The sequence below is a fragment of the Carica papaya genome, chromosome 5 (genome assembly GCF_054855325.1).
Source record: "Carica papaya isolate Zhongbai chromosome 5, ASM5485532v1, whole genome shotgun sequence".
Taxonomy (NCBI): domain Eukaryota; kingdom Viridiplantae; phylum Streptophyta; class Magnoliopsida; order Brassicales; family Caricaceae; genus Carica; species Carica papaya.
The window spans coordinates 31,072,656-31,089,079 of NC_142313.1; the positions used below are offsets into that span (position 1 = coordinate 31,072,656).

Consider the following 16,424-nt stretch of genomic DNA (forward strand, 5'->3'; position numbering starts at 1 on the left):
TCCGCGCTGCAAATACATAAACTCCTTCTCCTTTCTTCCCCCTCCCGCCATTTGTTTCCTTGTGCGTGCGAATTGCACCTCCCGTGCTCGTTCTAATATCAAGTAAAATGCTACGGTGCCGTGACTCACATTTGCGAATAAACCTGAGGACCATAATTCAAGTCGTGCGTAACGTCGAAAGAATCATTTGCAAAAAAATGGGTGCAACACGAGGACTTTCTAAGAAAATAGGTCAAATATAAGGACTTCGCATGAGGTCACCCATCCTAGTGCTACTCTCGCCCAAGCACCCTTAACTTGCAGAGTTCTGATAGAATCCGTTGTATTGGTGCTGGTTTGATCGCTCATGTTTCATTCTGCGCTGCAAATACATACACTCTTTCTCCCTCCATCCCCTCTCCCGTCATTTGTTTCCTTGTGCGTGCACTCTTCATCTCTCCTTCTCGTTCTAATATCAAGTAAAATGCCCTAGCATCGTGACTCACCTTTGCGAATGAACCAGCGGTTTATAATTGCATTCGCGCGTAACATCGAGCGACCCATCCGAAAAAAAATGGGTGCAACACGAGGACTTCCCAGGAGGTCACCATAAATCAAGTAGCGCGTAACGTCGAAAGAATCATCTGCAAAAAGATGGGTGCAACACGAGGACCTCCCAAGAAAATGGGTGAAATATAAGGACTTCGCAGGAGGTCACCCATCCGAGTACTTTTCTCGCCCAAGCACCCTTAATTGCGGAGTTCTGATAGAATCCTTTGCATTAGTACTGGTATGATCCCTCATGTTTCATTCTGCACTGCAAATACATACACTCTTTCTCCTCCCATCCCCCCTCCCGTCATTTGTTTCCTTGTGCGTGCACTCTGCATCTCTCTTTCTCGTTCTAATATCAAGTAATATACCCCGGCACCGTGACTCACATTTGCAAATGAACCAGCGGTTTATAATTCCATTCGCGCGTAACGTCGAACAACCCATCCGAAAAAAAATAGGTGCAACACGAGGGCTTCCCAAGTGGTCACCCATTCGAGTACTACTCTCGCCCAAGCACACTTAACTGCAGAATTCTGATGGGATCCGGGGCTTTAGTGCTGGTATGATCGTACCTGTTTAATTTCGCGCTGCAAATACATACACTCATTCTCCTTTCTTCCCCCTCCCGTCATTTGTTTCCTTGTGCGTTCACACTTCACCTCTCATTCTCGTTCTAATATCGATTAAAATACCCCTGCTTCTTGACTCACATTTGCGTATAAACCAGCGGACCCTAGTTCCAGACGCGCGTAACGTCGAACGACCCGTCTGAAAAAAAATTGGTGCGACACGAGGACTTCCCAGGAGGTCACCCATCCGAGTACTAATCTCGCCCAAGCACACTTCACTGCGGAGTTCTGATGGGATCCGGTGCATTAGTGCTGGTATGATCGCAACTGTTTAATTGTGCGCTGCAAATACAAAATCTCATTCTCCTTTCTTCCCCCTCCCGTCTTTTTTTTCCATATGCGTGCGCACTGCACCTCTCGTTCTCGTTCTAATATCAAGTAAAATACTACAGCGCCGTGACTCACATTTGCGAATAAACCTGAGGACCATAATTCAAGTCGCGCGTGTCGTCGAAAGAATCATCTGCAAAAAAATGGGTGCAACACGAGGATTTCACAAGAAAATGGGTGAAATATAAGGACTTCGCAGGAGGTAACCCATGCTAGTACTACTCTCGCCCAAGCACCCTTACCTACGGAGTTCTGATAGAATCCGGTGCATTAGCGCTGGTATGATTGCACCTGTTTAATTTCGCGCTGTAAATACATACACTCCTTCTCCTTTCTTCCCCCTCCCGTCATTTGTTTCCTTATGCGTTCACACTTCACCTCTCATTCTCGTTCTAATATCGATTAAAATACCCCTGATTCTTGACTCACATTTGCGTATAAACCAGCGGACCCTAGTTCCAGACGCGCGTAACGTCGAACGACCCGTTTGAAAAAAAATTGGAGCGACACGAGGACTTCCCAGGAGGTCACCCATCCGAGTACTAATCTCACCCAAGCACACTTCACTGCGGAGTTCTGATGGGATCCGGTGCATTAGTGCAGGTATGATCGCACCTGTTTAATTGTGCGCTGCAAATACAAAATCTCATTCTCCTTTCTTCCCCCTCCCGTCATTTTTTTCCTTGTGCGTGCGCACTGCACCTCCTGTTCTCGTTCTAATACAAAGTAAAATGCTACAGCGCCGTGACTCACATTTGCGAATAAACCTGAGGACCATAATTCAAGTCGCCCGTATCGTCGAAAGAATCATCTGTAAAAAAATGGGTGCAACACGAGGACTTCACAAGAAAATGGGTGAAATATAACGACTTCACAGGAGGTAACCCATGCTAGTACTACTCTCGCCCAAGCACCCTTACCTACGGAGTTCTGATAGAATCCGTTGCATTAGTGCTGGTATGATCGTACCTGTTTCATTTCGTGCTGAAAATACATACACTCCTTCTCCTTCCCGCCCCCTCCCATCAATTGTTTCCTTGTGCGTTCACACTGCACCTCTCCTTCTCGTTCTAACATCGATTAAAATGCCCCTTTGTCTTGACTCACATTTGCGTATAAACCAGCAGACCCTAGTTCTAGTCGCGCGTAACGTCGAACGACCCGTCTGAAAAAAAATTGGTGCGACACGAGGACTTCCCAGGAGGTCACCCATCCGAGTACTACTCTCGCCCAAGCACACTTAACTGCTGAGTTCTGATGGGATCCGGTGCATTAGTGCTGGTATGATCGCACCCGTTTAATTCAACGCAGCAAATACATAAACTCCTTCTCCTTTCTTCCCCCTCCCGTCATTTGTTTCCTTGTGCGTGCGCACTGCACCTCCCGTGCTCGTTCTAATATCAAGTAAAATGCTACGGTGTCGTGACTCACATTTGCGAATAAACCTGAGAACCATAATTCAAGTCGCGCGTATCGTCGAATGAATCATCTGCAAAAAAATGGGTGCAACACGAGGACTTCCTAAGAAAATGGGTGAAATATAAGGACTTCGCAGGAGGTCACCCATCCTAGTGCTTCTCTCGCCCAAGCACCCTTAACTTGCGGAGTTCTGATAGAATCCGTTGCATTGGTGCTGGTATGATTGCTCATGTTTCATTCTGCGCTGCAAATACATACACTTTTTTTCCCTCCTCCCGTCATTTGTTTCCTTGTGCGTGCACTCTGCATCTCTCTTTCTCGTTCTAATATCGATTAAAATGCCCCTGCTTCTTGACTCACATTTGCGTATAAACCAGTGGACCCTCGTTCCAGTCGCGCTTAACGTCGAACGACCCGTCTGAAAAAAAAATTAGTGCAACACGAGGACATCCCAGGAGGTCACCCATCCGAGTACTACTCTTGCCCAAGTACACTTAACTGCAGAGTTCTGATGGGATCCGGTGCATTAGTGCTGGTATGATCGCACCTGTTTAATTTTGCGCTGCAAATACATAAACTCCTTCTCCTTTCTTCCCCCTCCCGTCATTTGTTTCCTTATGCGTTCACACTTCACCTCTCATTCTCGTTCTAATATCGATTAAAATACCCCTGATTCTTGACTCACATTTGCGTATAAACCAGCGGACCCTAGTTCCAGACGCGCGTAACGTCGAACGACCCGTCTGAAAAAAAATTGGTGCGACACGAGGACTTCACAAATAAATGGGTGAAATATAAGGACTCCGCAGGAGGTCACCCATCCGAGTAGTTTTCTCGCCCAAGCACCCTTAACTGCGGAGTTCTGATAGAATCCGTTGCATTAGTGCTGGTATGATCCCTCATGTTTCATTCTGCACTGCAAAAACATACACTCTTTCTCCTTCCATCCCCTTTCCTGTCATTTATTTCCTTGTGCGTGCAATCTGCATCTCTTTTTCTCGTTCTAATATCAAGTAATATGCCCCGGCACCGTGACTCACCTTTGCAAATGAACCAGCGGTTTATAATTCCATTCGCGCTTAACGTCGAACAACCCATCCGAAAAAAATAGGTGCAACACGAGGGCTTCGCAAGTGGTCACCCATCCGAGTACTACTCTCGCCCAAGCACACTTAACTGCGGAGTTCTGATGGGATCCGGAGTTTTAGTGCTGGTATGATCGCACCTGTTTAATTTCGCGCTGCAAATACATACACTCCTTCTCCTTTCTTCCCCCGCCCGTCATTTGTTTCCATGTGCGTTCACACTTCACCTCTCATTCTCGTTCTAATATCGATTAAAATGCCTCTACTTCTTGACTCAAATTTGCGTATAAACCAGCGGACCCTAGTTCCAGACGCGCGTACCGTCGAACGACCCGTCTGAAAAAAAATTGGTGCGACACGAGGACTTCCCAGGAGGTCACCCATTCGAGTACTAATCTCGCCCAAGCAAACTTCACTGCGGAGTTCTGATGGGATCCGGTGCATTAGTGCTGGTATGATCGCACCCGTTTAATTCCGCGCTGCAAATACATAAACTCCTTCTCCTTTCTTCCCCCTCCCGTCATATGTTTCCTTGTGCGTGCACTCTGCATCTCTCTATCTCGTTCTAATATCAAGTAATATGCCCCGCCACCGTGACTCACCTTTGCAAATGAACCAGCGGTTTATAATTCCATTCGTGCGTAACGTCGAACAACCCATTCGGAAAAAAATAGGTGCAACACGAGGGCTTCCCAGGTGGTCACCCATCCGAGTACTACTCTGGTCAAAGCACACTTAACTACGGAGTTCTGATGGGATCCGGAGCTTTAGTGCTGGTATGATAGCACCTGTTTAATTTCCCGCTGCAAACACTCCTACTCCTTTCTTCCCCCTCCCGTCATTTGTTTCCTTGTGGGTTCACACTTCACCTCTCATTCTCGTTCTAATATCGATTAAAATGCCCCTGCTTCTTGATTCACATTTGCGTATAAACTAGCGGACCCTAGTTCCAGACGCGCGTAACGTCGAACGACCCGTCTGAAAAACAATTGGTGCGACACAAGGACTTCCCAGGAGGTCACCCATCCGAGTACTAATCTCGCTCCAGCACACATAACTGCGGAGTTATGATGGGATCCAGTGCATTAGTGCTGGTATAATCGCGCCTGTTTAATTTCGCGCTGCAAATACATACACTCCTTCTCTTTTCTTCCTCATCCCGTCATTTGTTTCCTTGTGCGTGCGAACTGCACCTCCCGTACTCGTTCTAATATCAAGTAAAATGCCACGGCACCGTGACTCACATTTGCGAATAAACTTGCGGACCATAAATCAAGTCGCGCGTAACGTCGAAAGAATCATCTACAAAAAGATGGGTGCAACACGAGGACTTCACAAGAAAATGGGTGAAATATAAGGACTTCGCAGGAGGTAACCCATGCTAGTACTACTTTCGCCCAAGCACCCTTACCTACATAGTTCTGATAGAATCCGATGCATTAGTGCTGGTATGATCGCACCTGTTTCATTTCGTGCTGAAAATACATACACTCCTTCTTCCCTCCCCCCCTCCCATCATTTGTTTCCTTGTGCGTTCACACTGCACCTCTCCTTCTCGTTCTAATATCGATTAAAATACTCCTGATTCTTGACTCACATTTGCGTATAAACCAGCGGACCATAGTTTTAGTTGTGCGTAACGTCGAACGACCCGTCTGGAAAAAAATTAGTACGACACAAGGACTTCCCAGGATGTCACCTATCCGAGTACTGCTCTCGCCCAAGCACACTTAACTGCGGAGTTTTGATGGGATCCGGTGCATTAGTACTGGTATGATCGCACATGTTTAATTTTGCACTGCAAATACATAAACTCCTTCTCCTTTCTTCTCCCTCCCGTCATTTGTTTCCTTGTGCGTGCGCACTGCACCTCCCATGCTCGTTCTAATGTCAAGTAAAATACTACGGTGCCGTGACTCAAATTTGCGAATAAACCTGAGGACCATAATTCAAGTCGCGCGTAATGCCGAAAGAATCATCTGCAAAAAAATGGGTGCAACACAAGGACTTCACAAGAAAATAGGTGAAATATAAGGACTTCGCAGGAGGTAACCCTTGCTAGTATTACTTTCGCCCAAGCACCCTTACCTACGGAGTTCTAATGGAATCCGGTGCATTAGAGCTGGTATGATCGCACCTGTTTAATTTTGCGCTGCAAATACATAAACTCCTCCTTCCTTCCCCCTCCCGTCATTTGTTTCCTTGTGCGTGCGCACTGTACCTCTCGTTCTCGTTCAAATATCAAGTAAAATGCCACGGCGCCGTGACTCACATTTGCGAATAAATTTGCGGACCATAATTAAAGTCGCGCGTAACGTCGAACGGCACATCTGAAAAAAAGAAAATGGGTGCAACACGAGAACTTCCCAGGAGGTAACCCATCATTGTACTACTTTCGCCAAAGCACACTTAACTGCGGAGTTCTGATGGGATCCGGTGCATTTGTGCTGGTGTGACCGCACCTGTTTAATTTCGTGCTGAAAATACATACACTCCTTCTTCCCTCCCCCCCTCCCATCATATGTTTCCTTGTGCGTTCACACTGCGCCTCTCGTTCTCGTTCTAATATCGATTAAAATGCCCCTAATTCTGGACTCACATTTGCGTATAAACCAGTAGACCATAGTTCCAGTCGCGCGTAACATCGAACGACCCGTCTGAAAAAAAATTAGTGCGACACGAGGACTTCCCATGAGGTCACCCATCCGAGTACTACTCACGCCCAAGCACACTTAACTGCAGAGTTCTGATGGGATCCAGTGCATTTGTGCTGGTATGATCGCACCCGTTTAATTCCGCGCTGCAAATACATAAACTCCTTTTCCTTTCTTTCCCCTCCCGTCATTTGCTTCCTTGTGCGTGCGCACTGCACCTCCCGTGCTCCTTCTAATATTAAGTAAAATACTACGGTGCCGTGACTCACATTTGCGAATAAACCTGAGGACCATAATTCAAGTTGCGCATATCATCGAAAGAATCATCTGCAAAAAAATGGGTGCAACACGAGTACTTCCTAAGAAAATGAGTGAAATATAAGGACTTCGCAGGAGGTCACCCATACGAGTACTTTTCTCGCCCAAGCACCCTTAACTGTGGAGTTCTAATAGAATCCGTTGTATTAGTGCTGGTATGATCCCTCATGTTTCATTCTGCGCTGCAAATACATACACTCTTTCTCCTCCCATCCTCCCTCTCGTCATTTGTTTCCTTGTGCGTGCACTCTGCATCTCTCTTTCTCGTTCTAATATCAAGTAATATGCCCCGACACCGTGACTCACCTTTGCAAATGAACCAGCGGTTTATAATTCCATTCGCACGTAACGTCGAACAACCCATCCGAAAAAACATAGGTGCAACACGAGGGCTTCCCAGGTGGTCACCCATCCGAGTACCACTCTCGCCCAAGCACACTTAACTGCGGAGTTCTGATGGGATCTAGGGCTTTAGTGCTGGTATGATCGCACATCTTTAATTTCGCGCCGCAAATACAAACACTCCTCCTTTCTTCCCCCTCCCGTCATTTGTTTCCTTGTGCGTTCACACTTCACCTCACATTCTCGACCCGTCTGAAAAAAAATTGGTGCGACACAAGGACTTCCCAAGAGGTCACCCATCCGAGTACTACTCTCGCCCAAGCACCCTTAACTGCGGAGTTCTGATAGAATCTGTTGCATTAGTGCTGGTATGATCCCTCATGTTTCATTCTGCACTGCAAATACATACACTCTTTCTCCTCCCATTCCCCCTCCCGTCATTTGTTTCCTTGTGCGTGCACTTTGCATCTCTCTATCTCGTTCTAATATCAAGTAATATGCCTCGACACCGTGACTCACATTTGCAAATGAACCAGCGGTTTATAATTCTATTCGCGGGTAACGTCGAACAACCCATCCGAAAAAAAATAGGTGCAACACAAGGGCTTCCCAAGTGGTCACCCATCCGAGTGCTACTCTCGCCCAAGCACACTTAACTGCGGAGTTCTGATAGAATCCGTTGTATTAGTGCTGGTATGATCGAACCTGTTTAATTTCGTGCTGCAAATACATACAATCCTTCTCCTTTCTTCCCCCTCCCGTCATTTGTTTCCTTGTGCGTTCACACTTCACCTCTCATTCTCGTTCTAATATCGATTAAAATGCCCCTGCTTCTTGACTCACATTTGCGTATAAACCAGCGGACACTAGTTCCAAACGCGCGTAACGTCAAACGACCCGTCTGAAAAAAAATTGGTTTGACACGAGGACTTCCCAGGAGGTCACCTATCCGAGTACTAATCTCGCCCAAGCACACTTCACTGCGGAGTTCTGATGGGATCCGGTGCATTAGTGCTGGTATGATCGCACCTGTTTAATTTCGCGCTGCAAATACATAAACTCATTCCCCTTTCTTCCCCCTCCCGTCATTTGTTTCCTTGTGCGTGCGCACTGCACCTCTCGTTCTCGTTCAAATATCAAGTAAAATGCCACGGCGCCGTGACTCACATTTGCGAATAAATCTGCGGACCATAATTAAAGTCGCGCATAACGTCGAACGGCACATCTGAAAAAATAAAAATGGGTGCAACACGAGAACTTCCCATAAGGTAACCCATCATTGTACTACTTTCGCCAAAGCACACTTAACTGCGGAGTTCTGATGGGATCCGGTGCATTTGTGCTGGTGTGACCGCACCTGTTTAATTTCGTGCTGAAAATACATACACTCCTTCTTCCCTCCCCCCTCCCATCATTTGTTTCCTTGTGCGTTCACACTGCACCTCTCCTTCTCGTTCTAATATCGATTAAAATGCCCCTAATTCTTGACTCACATTTGCGTATAAACCAGCGGACCATAGTTCCAGCCGCGCGTAACGTCGAACTACCCGTTTGAAAAAAAATTGGTGTGACACGAGGACTTCCCAGGTGGTCACCCTTCCGAGTACTACACTCGCCCAAGCACACTTAACTGCAGAGTTCTGATGGGATCTAGTGCATTAGTGCTGGTATGATGCCACTTGTTTAATTTTGCACTTCAAATACATACACTCCGTCTCTTTTCTTCCTTCTCCCGTCATTTGTTTCCTTGTGCTTGCGCACTGCACCTCCCGTTCTCGTTCACATATCAAGTAAAATGCCACGGCGCCGTGACTCACATTTGTGAATAAACCTGAGGACCATAATTCAAGTCGCGCGTAACGTCGAAAGAATCATATGCAAAAAAATGGGTGCAACACGAGGACTTCACATGAAAATGGGTGAAATATAAGGACTTCGCAGGAGGTAACCCATGCTAGTACTACTCTCGCCCAAGCACCCTTACCTACCGAGTTCTGATAGAATCCGTCGCATTAGTGCTGGTATGATCGCACCTGTTTCATTTCGTGCTGAAAATACATACACTCACTCTCCTTCCCTCCCCCTCCCATTGATTGTTTCCTTGTGCGTTCATACTGCACCTCTTCTTCTCGTTCTAATATCGATTAAAATGCCCCTGCTTCTTGACTCACATTTGCGTATAAACCAGCGGACCCTAGTTCCAGTCGCGCGTAAAGTAGAACGACCTATCTGAAAAAAAATTGTTGTGATACGAGGACTTCCCAGGAGGTCACCCATCCGAGTACTACTCTCGCTAAAGCACACTTAACTGCGGAGTTTTGACGGGATCCGGTGCATTAATGCTGGTATGATTGCACCCGTTTAATTTCGCGCTGCAAATACATAAACTCTTTCTCATTTCTTCCCCCTCCTATCATTTGATTCCTTGTGCGTGCGCACTCCACCTCCCGTGCTCCTTCTAATATAAAGTAAAATGCTACGGTGCCGTGACTCACATTTGTGAATAAACCTGAGGACCATAATTCAAGTCGCGCGTATCGTCGAAAGAATCATCTGCAAAAAAATGGGTGGAACACGAGGACTTCCTAAGAAAATGGGTGAAATATAAGGACTTCGCATGAGGTCACCCATTCTAGTGCTACTCTCGCCCAAGCACCCTTAACTTGCGGAGTTCTGATAGAATCCGTTGCATTGGTGCTGGTATGATTGCTCATGTTTCATTCTGCGCTGCAAATACATACACTTTTTCTCCCTCCATCCCCCCTCCCGTCATTTGTTTCCTTGTGCGTGCACTCTGCATCTCTCCTTCTCATTCTAATATCGATTAAAATGCCCCTGCTTCTTGACTCACATTTGCGTATAAACTAGTAGACCCTAGTTCCAGTCGCGCGTAACGTCGAACGACCCGTCTGAAAAAAAAATTAGTGCGACACGAGCACTTCCCAAGAGGTCACCCATCCGAGTACTACTCTCACCCAAGCACACTTAACTGCGGAGTTCTGACGGGATCCGGTGCATTAGTGCTGCTATGATCACACCCTTTTAATTCCGCGCTGCAAATACATAAACTCCTTCTCCTTTCTTCCCCCTCCCGTCATTTGTTTCCTTGTGCGTGCGCACTGCACCTCCCGTGCTCGTTCTAATATCAAGTAAAATGCTATGGTGCCGTGACTCACATTTGTGAATAAACCTGAGGACCATAATTCAAGTCGCGCGTATCGTCGAAAGAATCATCTGCAAAAAAATGGGTGCAACACGAGGACTTCCTAAGAAAATGGGTGAAATATAAGGACTTCGTAAGAGGTCACCCATCCTAGTGCTACTCTCGCCCAAGCACCCTTAACTTGCGGAGTTCTGATAGAATCCGTTGCATTGGAGCTGGTATGATTGCTCATGTTTCATTCTGCGCTGCAAATACATACACTTTTTCTCCCTCCATCCCCCCTCCCGTCATTTGTTTCCTTGTGCGTGCACTCTGCATCTCTCTTTCTCGTTCTAATATCGATTAAAATGCCCCTGCTTCTTGACTCACATTTGCGTATAAACCAGTGGACCCTAGTTCCAGTCGCGCGTAACGTCGAACGACCCGTCAAAAAAAAAAATTAGTGCGACACGAGGACTTCCCAAGAGGTAACCCGTTCGAGTACTACTCTCGCCCAAGCACACTTAACTGCGGAGTTCTGATGGAATCCGGTGCATTAGTGCTGGTATGATCGAACCTGTTTAATTTCGCGCTGCAAATACATAAACTCCTTCTCCTTTATTCTCCCTCCCGTCATTTGTTTCCTTGTGCGTGCGCACTGCACCTCTCGTTCTCGCTCAAATATCAAGTAAAATGCCACGGCGCCGTGACTCTCTTTGCGAATAAATCTGCGGACCATAATTCAAGTCGCGCGTAAGGTAGAACGGCATATCTGAAAAAAAGAAAATGGGTGCAACACGAGAACTTCCCAGGAGGTAACCCATCATTGTACTACTTTCGCCAAAGCACACTTAACTGCGGAGTTCTGATGGGATCCGGTGCATTTGTGCTGGTGTGACCGCACCTGTTTAATTTCGTGCTGAAAATACATACACTCCTTCTTCCCGCCCCCCCTCCCATTATTTGTTTCCTTGTGCGTTCACACTGCACCTCTCCTTCTGGTTCTAATATCGATTAAAATGCCCCTGATTCTTGACTCACATTTACGTATAAACCAGCGGACCATAGTTCCAGTCGCGCGTAACATCGAACGACCCATCTGAAAAAAAATTGTTGCGATACGAGGACTTCCCAAGAGGTCACCCATCCGAGTACTACACTCGCCCAAGCACACTTAACTGCGGAGTTCTGATTTGATCTAGTGCATTAGTGCTGGTATGATGCCACTTGTTTAATTTTGCGCTTCAAATACATACACTCCTTCTCTTTTCTTCCTTCTCCCGTCATTTGTTTCCTTGTGCGTGCGCACTGCACCTCCCGTTCTCGTTCTAATATCAAGTAAAATGCTACAGCGTCGTGACTCACATTTGCGAATAAACCTGCGGACCATAAATCAAGTCGCGCGTAACATCGAAAGAATCATCTGCAAAAAAATGGGTGCAACAGGAGGACTTCACAAGAAAATGGGTGAAATATAAGGACTTCGCAGGAGGTAACCCATGCTAGTACTACTCTCGCCCAAGCACCCTTACCTACGGAGTTCTGATAGAATCCGTTGCATTAGTGCTGATATGATCGCACCTGTTTCATTTCGTGCTGAAAATACATACACTCCCTCTACTTCCCTCTCCCTCCCATCGATTGTTTCCTTGTGCGTTCACACAGCACCTCTTCTTCTCGTTCTAATATCGATTAAAATGCCAATGCTTCTTGACTCACATTTGCGTATAAACCAGTGGACCCTAGTTCCAGTCGCGCGTAACGTCGAACAACCCGTTTGAAAAAAAATTGGTGCGACACGAGGACTTCCCAGGAGGTCACCCATCTGAGTACTACTCTCGCCCAAGCACACTCAACTGCGGAGTTCTGAGGGGATCCGGTGCATTAGTGCTGGTATGATCGCACCCGTTTAATTCTGCGCTGCAAATACATAAACTCCTTCTCCTTTCTTCCCCCTCCCGTCATTTGTCGCCTTGTGCGTGCGCACTGCACCTCCCGTGCTCGTTCTAATATAAAGTAAAATGCTACGGTTCCGTAACTCACATTTGCGAATAAACCTTAGGACCATAATTCAAGTCGCGCGTATCGTCGAAAGAATCATCTGCAAAAAAATGGGTGCAACACGAGGACTTCCTAAGAAAATGGGTGAAATATAAGGTCTTCGCAGGAGGTCACCCATCCTAGTGCTACTCTCGTCCAAACACCCTTAACTTGCGGAGTTCTGATAGAACCCGTTGCATTGGTGCTGGTATGATTGCTTATGTTTCATTCTGCGCTGCAAATACATACATTTTTTCTCCCTCCATCCCCACTCCCTTCATTTGTTTCCTTGTGCATACACTCTGCATCCCTCCTTCTCGTTCTAATATCAAGTAATATGCCCCGGCACCGTGACTCACCTTTGCGTATAAACCAATAGAACCTAGTTCCAGTCGCACATAACGTCGAACGACCCGTATGAAAAAAAAAATTAGTGCGACACGCGGACTTCCCAAGAGGTCACCCATCCGAGTACTATTCTCGCCCAAGCACACTTAACTGCGGAGTTCTGATGGGATCTGATGCATTAGTGCTGGTATGATCGCACCTGTTTAAATTCGCGCTGCAAATACATAAACTCCTTATCCTTTCTTCCCCCTCCCGTCCTTTGTTTCCATGTGCGTGCGCACTGCACCTCTCGTTCTCGTTCAAACATCAAGTAAAATACTACGGCGCCGTGACTCACATTTGCGAATAAATCTGCGGACCATAATTAAAGTTGCGCGTAACGTCGAACGGCACATCTGAAAAAAAGAAAATGGGTGCAACACGAGAACTTCCCAGGAGGTAACCCATCATTGTACTACTTTCGCCAAAGCACACTTAACTGCGGAGTTCTGATGGGATCCGGTGCATTTGTGCTGGTATGATCGCACCTGTTTAATTCTGCATTGCAAATATATAAACTCCTTCTCCTTTCTTCCTCCTCCCGTCATTTATTTCCTTGTGCGTGCGCACTGCACCTCTCGTTCTCGTTTAAATATCAAGTAAAATGCCACGGCGCCGTGACTCACATTTGCGAATAAATCTGTGGACCATAATTAAAGACGCGCGTAACGTCGAACGACACATCTAAAAAAAAGAAAATGGGTGCAACACGAGAACTTCCCAGGAGGTAACCCATCATTGTACTACTTTCGCCAAAGCACACTTAACTGCGGAGTTCTGATGGGATCCGGTGCATTTGTGCTGGTATGATCGCACCCGTTTAATTCCGCGCTGCAAATACATAAACTCCTTTTCCTTTCTTCCCCCTCCCATCATTTGTTTCCTTGTGCGGGTGCACTGCACCTTCCGTGCTCGTTCTAATATCAAGTAAAATGCTACGATGCCGTGACTCACATTTGCGAATAAACCTGATGACCATAATTCAAGTCGCGCGTATCGTCGAAAGAATCATCTGCAAAAAAATGGGTGCAACACGAGGACTTCCTAAGAAAATGGGTGCAATATAAGGACTTCGCTGGAGGTCACCCATCCTAGTGCTACTCTCGCCCAAGCACCCTTAACTTGCGGAGTTCTGATAAAATCTGTTGCATTGGTGTTGGTATGATTGCTCATGTTTCATTCTGCGCTGCAAATACATACACTTTTTCTCCCTCCATCCCCCCTCCCGTCATTTATTTCCTTGTGCGTGCACTCTGCATCTCTCCTTCTCGTTCTAATATCGATTAAAATGCCCCTGCTTCTTGACTCACATTTGCGTATAAACCAGCGAACCCTAGTTCCAGTCGCGCATAACGTCGAACGACCCGTCTGAAAAAAAAAATTAGTTCGACACGAGGACTTCCCAAAAGGTCACCCATCCGAGTACTACTCTCGCCCAAGCACACTTAACTGCGAAGTTCTGATGGGATCGGGTGCATTAGTGCTGGTATGATCGCACCTGTTTATTTTTGCGCTGCAAATACATAAACTCCTTCTCCTTTCTTCCCCCTCCCGTCATTTGTTTCCTTGTGCGTGCGCACTGCACCTCCCGTGCTCGTTCTAATATCAAGAAAAATGCTACGGTGCCGTGACTCACATTTGCGAATAAACCTGAGGACCATAATTCAAGTCGCGCGTATCGTCGAAAGAATCATCTGCAAAAAAATGGGTGCAACACGAGGACTTCCTAAGAAAATGGGTGCAATATAAGGACTTCGCTGGAGGTCACCCATCCTAGTGCTACTCTCGCCCAAGCACCCTTAACTTGCGGAGTTCTGATAAAATCTGTTGCATTGGTGTTGGTATGATTGCTCATGTTTCATTCTGCGCTGCAAATACATACACTTTTTCTCCCTCCATCCCCCCTCCCGTCATTTATTTCCTTGTGCGTGCACTCTGCATCTCTCCTTATCGTTCTAATATCGATTAAAATGCCCCTGCTTCTTGACTCACATTTGCGTATAAACAAGTGGACCCTAGTTCCAGTTGCGCGTAACGTCGAACGACCTGTCTGAAAAAAAAATTAGTGCGACACGAGGACTTCTCAGGAGGACACCCATCCGAGTACTACTCTCGCTCAAGAACACTTAACTGCAGAGTTCTGATGGCATCCGTTGCATTAGTGCTGGTATGATCCCTCATGTTTCATTTAGCACTGCAAATACATACACTCTTTCTCCTCCCATCCCCCCTCTCGTCATTTGTTTCCTTGTGCGTGCACTCTGCATCTCTCTTTCTCGTTCTAATATCAAGTAATATGCCCCGGCACCGTGACTCACCTTTGCAAATGAACCAGCGGTTTATAATTCCATTCGCGCGTAACGTCGAACAACCCATCCGAAAAAAATAGGTGCAACACGAGGGCTTCCCAAGTGGTCACCCATCCGAGTACTAGTCTCGCCCAAGCACACTTAACTGCGGAGTTCTGATGGGATCCGGGGCTTTAGTGATGGTATGATCGCACCTGTTTAATTTCGCGCTGCAAATACATACACTCCTTCTCCTTTCTTCCCCCTCCGGTCACTTGTTTTCTTGTGCGTTCACACTTCACCTCTCATTCTCGTTCTAATATCGATTAAAATGCCCCTGCTTCTTGACTCACATTTGCGTATGTACCAGCGGACCCTAGTTCCAGACGCGCATAACGTTGAACGAACCGTCTGAAAAAAAATTGGTGCGACACGAGGACTTCCTAGGAGTTCACCCATCCGAGTACTAATCTCGCCCAAGAACACTTAACTGCAGAGTTTTGATAGGATCCGGTGCATTAGTGCTGGTATGATCGCACCCATTTAATTTTGCGCTGCAAATACATAAACTCATTCTCCTTTCTTCCCCCTCCCGTCATTTGTTTCCTTGTGCGTGCGCACTGCACCTCCCGTGCTCGTTCTAATATCAAGTAAAATGCTAAGGTGCCGTGACTCACATTTGTGAATAAACATAAGGACCATAATTAAAGTCGCGCGTATCGTCGAAAGAATCATCTGCAAAAAAATGGGTGCAACACGAGGACTTCCTAAGAAAATTGGTAAAATATAAGGACTTCGCAGGAGGTAACCCATGCTAGAACTACTCTCGCCCAAGCACCCTTACCTACGGAGTTCTGATAGAATCCGTTGCATTAGTGCTGGTATGATCGCAACTGTTTCATTTCGTGCTAAAAATACATACACTCCTTCTCCTTCCCTCCCCCTCCCATCAATTGTTTCCTTGTGCGTTCACACTGCACCTCTCCTTCTCGTTCTAATATTGATTAAAATGCCCCTTCTTCCTGACTCACATTTGCGTAAAAACCAGCGGAACCTCGTTCCAGTCGCGCGTAACGTCGAACGACCCGTCTGAAAAAAAATTGGTGCGACACGAGGATTTCCTAGGAGGTCACCCATCCAAGTACTACTCTCGCCCAAGCACACTTAACTGCAGAGTTCTGATGGGATCCAGTGCATTAGTGCTGGTATGATGCCATTTGTTTAATTTTGTGCTTCAAATACATACACTTCATCTC

General features: G+C 46.5%; 5 non-coding genes and 27 pseudogenes across 5 annotated transcripts; all 32 read right to left on the bottom strand.

The window, feature by feature from the left end:
• Positions 1-989: 989 nt before the first annotated feature.
• Positions 990-1,108, bottom strand: LOC148263971 (5S ribosomal RNA; annotated as a pseudogene).
• A 205-nt stretch (positions 1,109-1,313) lies between these two features.
• LOC148263972 (5S ribosomal RNA) lies at positions 1,314-1,432 on the bottom strand. Its single transcript, XR_015820148.1, has one exon. It is a non-coding gene; the product is annotated as a 5S ribosomal RNA (ribosomal RNA).
• Positions 1,433-1,667: 235 nt separating this feature from the next.
• Positions 1,668-1,786, bottom strand: LOC148263973 (5S ribosomal RNA; annotated as a pseudogene).
• A 205-nt stretch (positions 1,787-1,991) lies between these two features.
• Positions 1,992-2,110, bottom strand: LOC148263974 (5S ribosomal RNA; annotated as a pseudogene).
• Positions 2,111-2,669: 559 nt separating this feature from the next.
• Positions 2,670-2,788, bottom strand: LOC148263975 (5S ribosomal RNA). Its single transcript, XR_015819824.1, has one exon. It is a non-coding gene; the product is annotated as a 5S ribosomal RNA (ribosomal RNA).
• Positions 2,789-3,342: 554 nt separating this feature from the next.
• Positions 3,343-3,461, bottom strand: LOC148263976 (5S ribosomal RNA; annotated as a pseudogene).
• Positions 3,462-4,020: 559 nt separating this feature from the next.
• On the bottom strand, positions 4,021-4,139 carry LOC148263977 (5S ribosomal RNA). The gene has a single exon (XR_015820817.1). It is a non-coding gene; the product is annotated as a 5S ribosomal RNA (ribosomal RNA).
• Positions 4,140-4,344: 205 nt separating this feature from the next.
• LOC148263978 (5S ribosomal RNA) lies at positions 4,345-4,463 on the bottom strand (annotated as a pseudogene).
• Positions 4,464-4,668: 205 nt separating this feature from the next.
• Positions 4,669-4,787, bottom strand: LOC148263979 (5S ribosomal RNA; annotated as a pseudogene).
• Positions 4,788-4,986: 199 nt separating this feature from the next.
• LOC148263980 (5S ribosomal RNA) lies at positions 4,987-5,105 on the bottom strand (annotated as a pseudogene).
• Positions 5,106-5,663: 558 nt separating this feature from the next.
• LOC148263981 (5S ribosomal RNA) lies at positions 5,664-5,782 on the bottom strand (annotated as a pseudogene).
• A 560-nt stretch (positions 5,783-6,342) lies between these two features.
• LOC148263982 (5S ribosomal RNA) lies at positions 6,343-6,461 on the bottom strand (annotated as a pseudogene).
• A 204-nt stretch (positions 6,462-6,665) lies between these two features.
• On the bottom strand, positions 6,666-6,784 carry LOC148263983 (5S ribosomal RNA). Its single transcript, XR_015819724.1, has one exon. It is a non-coding gene; the product is annotated as a 5S ribosomal RNA (ribosomal RNA).
• Positions 6,785-7,344: 560 nt separating this feature from the next.
• On the bottom strand, positions 7,345-7,463 carry LOC148263984 (5S ribosomal RNA; annotated as a pseudogene).
• A 111-nt stretch (positions 7,464-7,574) lies between these two features.
• Positions 7,575-7,693, bottom strand: LOC148263985 (5S ribosomal RNA; annotated as a pseudogene).
• A 206-nt stretch (positions 7,694-7,899) lies between these two features.
• Positions 7,900-8,018, bottom strand: LOC148263986 (5S ribosomal RNA; annotated as a pseudogene).
• A 205-nt stretch (positions 8,019-8,223) lies between these two features.
• On the bottom strand, positions 8,224-8,342 carry LOC148263987 (5S ribosomal RNA; annotated as a pseudogene).
• Positions 8,343-8,551: 209 nt separating this feature from the next.
• On the bottom strand, positions 8,552-8,670 carry LOC148263988 (5S ribosomal RNA; annotated as a pseudogene).
• A 203-nt stretch (positions 8,671-8,873) lies between these two features.
• On the bottom strand, positions 8,874-8,992 carry LOC148263989 (5S ribosomal RNA; annotated as a pseudogene).
• Positions 8,993-9,551: 559 nt separating this feature from the next.
• LOC148263990 (5S ribosomal RNA) lies at positions 9,552-9,670 on the bottom strand (annotated as a pseudogene).
• Positions 9,671-10,232: 562 nt separating this feature from the next.
• Positions 10,233-10,351, bottom strand: LOC148263991 (5S ribosomal RNA; annotated as a pseudogene).
• Positions 10,352-10,913: 562 nt separating this feature from the next.
• LOC148263992 (5S ribosomal RNA) lies at positions 10,914-11,032 on the bottom strand (annotated as a pseudogene).
• Positions 11,033-11,240: 208 nt separating this feature from the next.
• LOC148263993 (5S ribosomal RNA) lies at positions 11,241-11,359 on the bottom strand (annotated as a pseudogene).
• A 204-nt stretch (positions 11,360-11,563) lies between these two features.
• LOC148263994 (5S ribosomal RNA) lies at positions 11,564-11,681 on the bottom strand (annotated as a pseudogene).
• Positions 11,682-12,241: 560 nt separating this feature from the next.
• Positions 12,242-12,360, bottom strand: LOC148263995 (5S ribosomal RNA; annotated as a pseudogene).
• Positions 12,361-12,923: 563 nt separating this feature from the next.
• Positions 12,924-13,042, bottom strand: LOC148263996 (5S ribosomal RNA; annotated as a pseudogene).
• Positions 13,043-13,251: 209 nt separating this feature from the next.
• LOC148263997 (5S ribosomal RNA) lies at positions 13,252-13,370 on the bottom strand (annotated as a pseudogene).
• Positions 13,371-13,579: 209 nt separating this feature from the next.
• On the bottom strand, positions 13,580-13,698 carry LOC148263998 (5S ribosomal RNA; annotated as a pseudogene).
• A 563-nt stretch (positions 13,699-14,261) lies between these two features.
• On the bottom strand, positions 14,262-14,380 carry LOC148263999 (5S ribosomal RNA; annotated as a pseudogene).
• An 886-nt stretch (positions 14,381-15,266) lies between these two features.
• On the bottom strand, positions 15,267-15,385 carry LOC148264000 (5S ribosomal RNA). The gene has a single exon (XR_015820432.1). It is a non-coding gene; the product is annotated as a 5S ribosomal RNA (ribosomal RNA).
• Positions 15,386-15,590: 205 nt separating this feature from the next.
• Positions 15,591-15,709, bottom strand: LOC148264001 (5S ribosomal RNA; annotated as a pseudogene).
• Positions 15,710-16,266: 557 nt separating this feature from the next.
• LOC148264002 (5S ribosomal RNA) lies at positions 16,267-16,386 on the bottom strand (annotated as a pseudogene).
• Between the last annotated feature and the right edge of the window lie 38 nt (positions 16,387-16,424).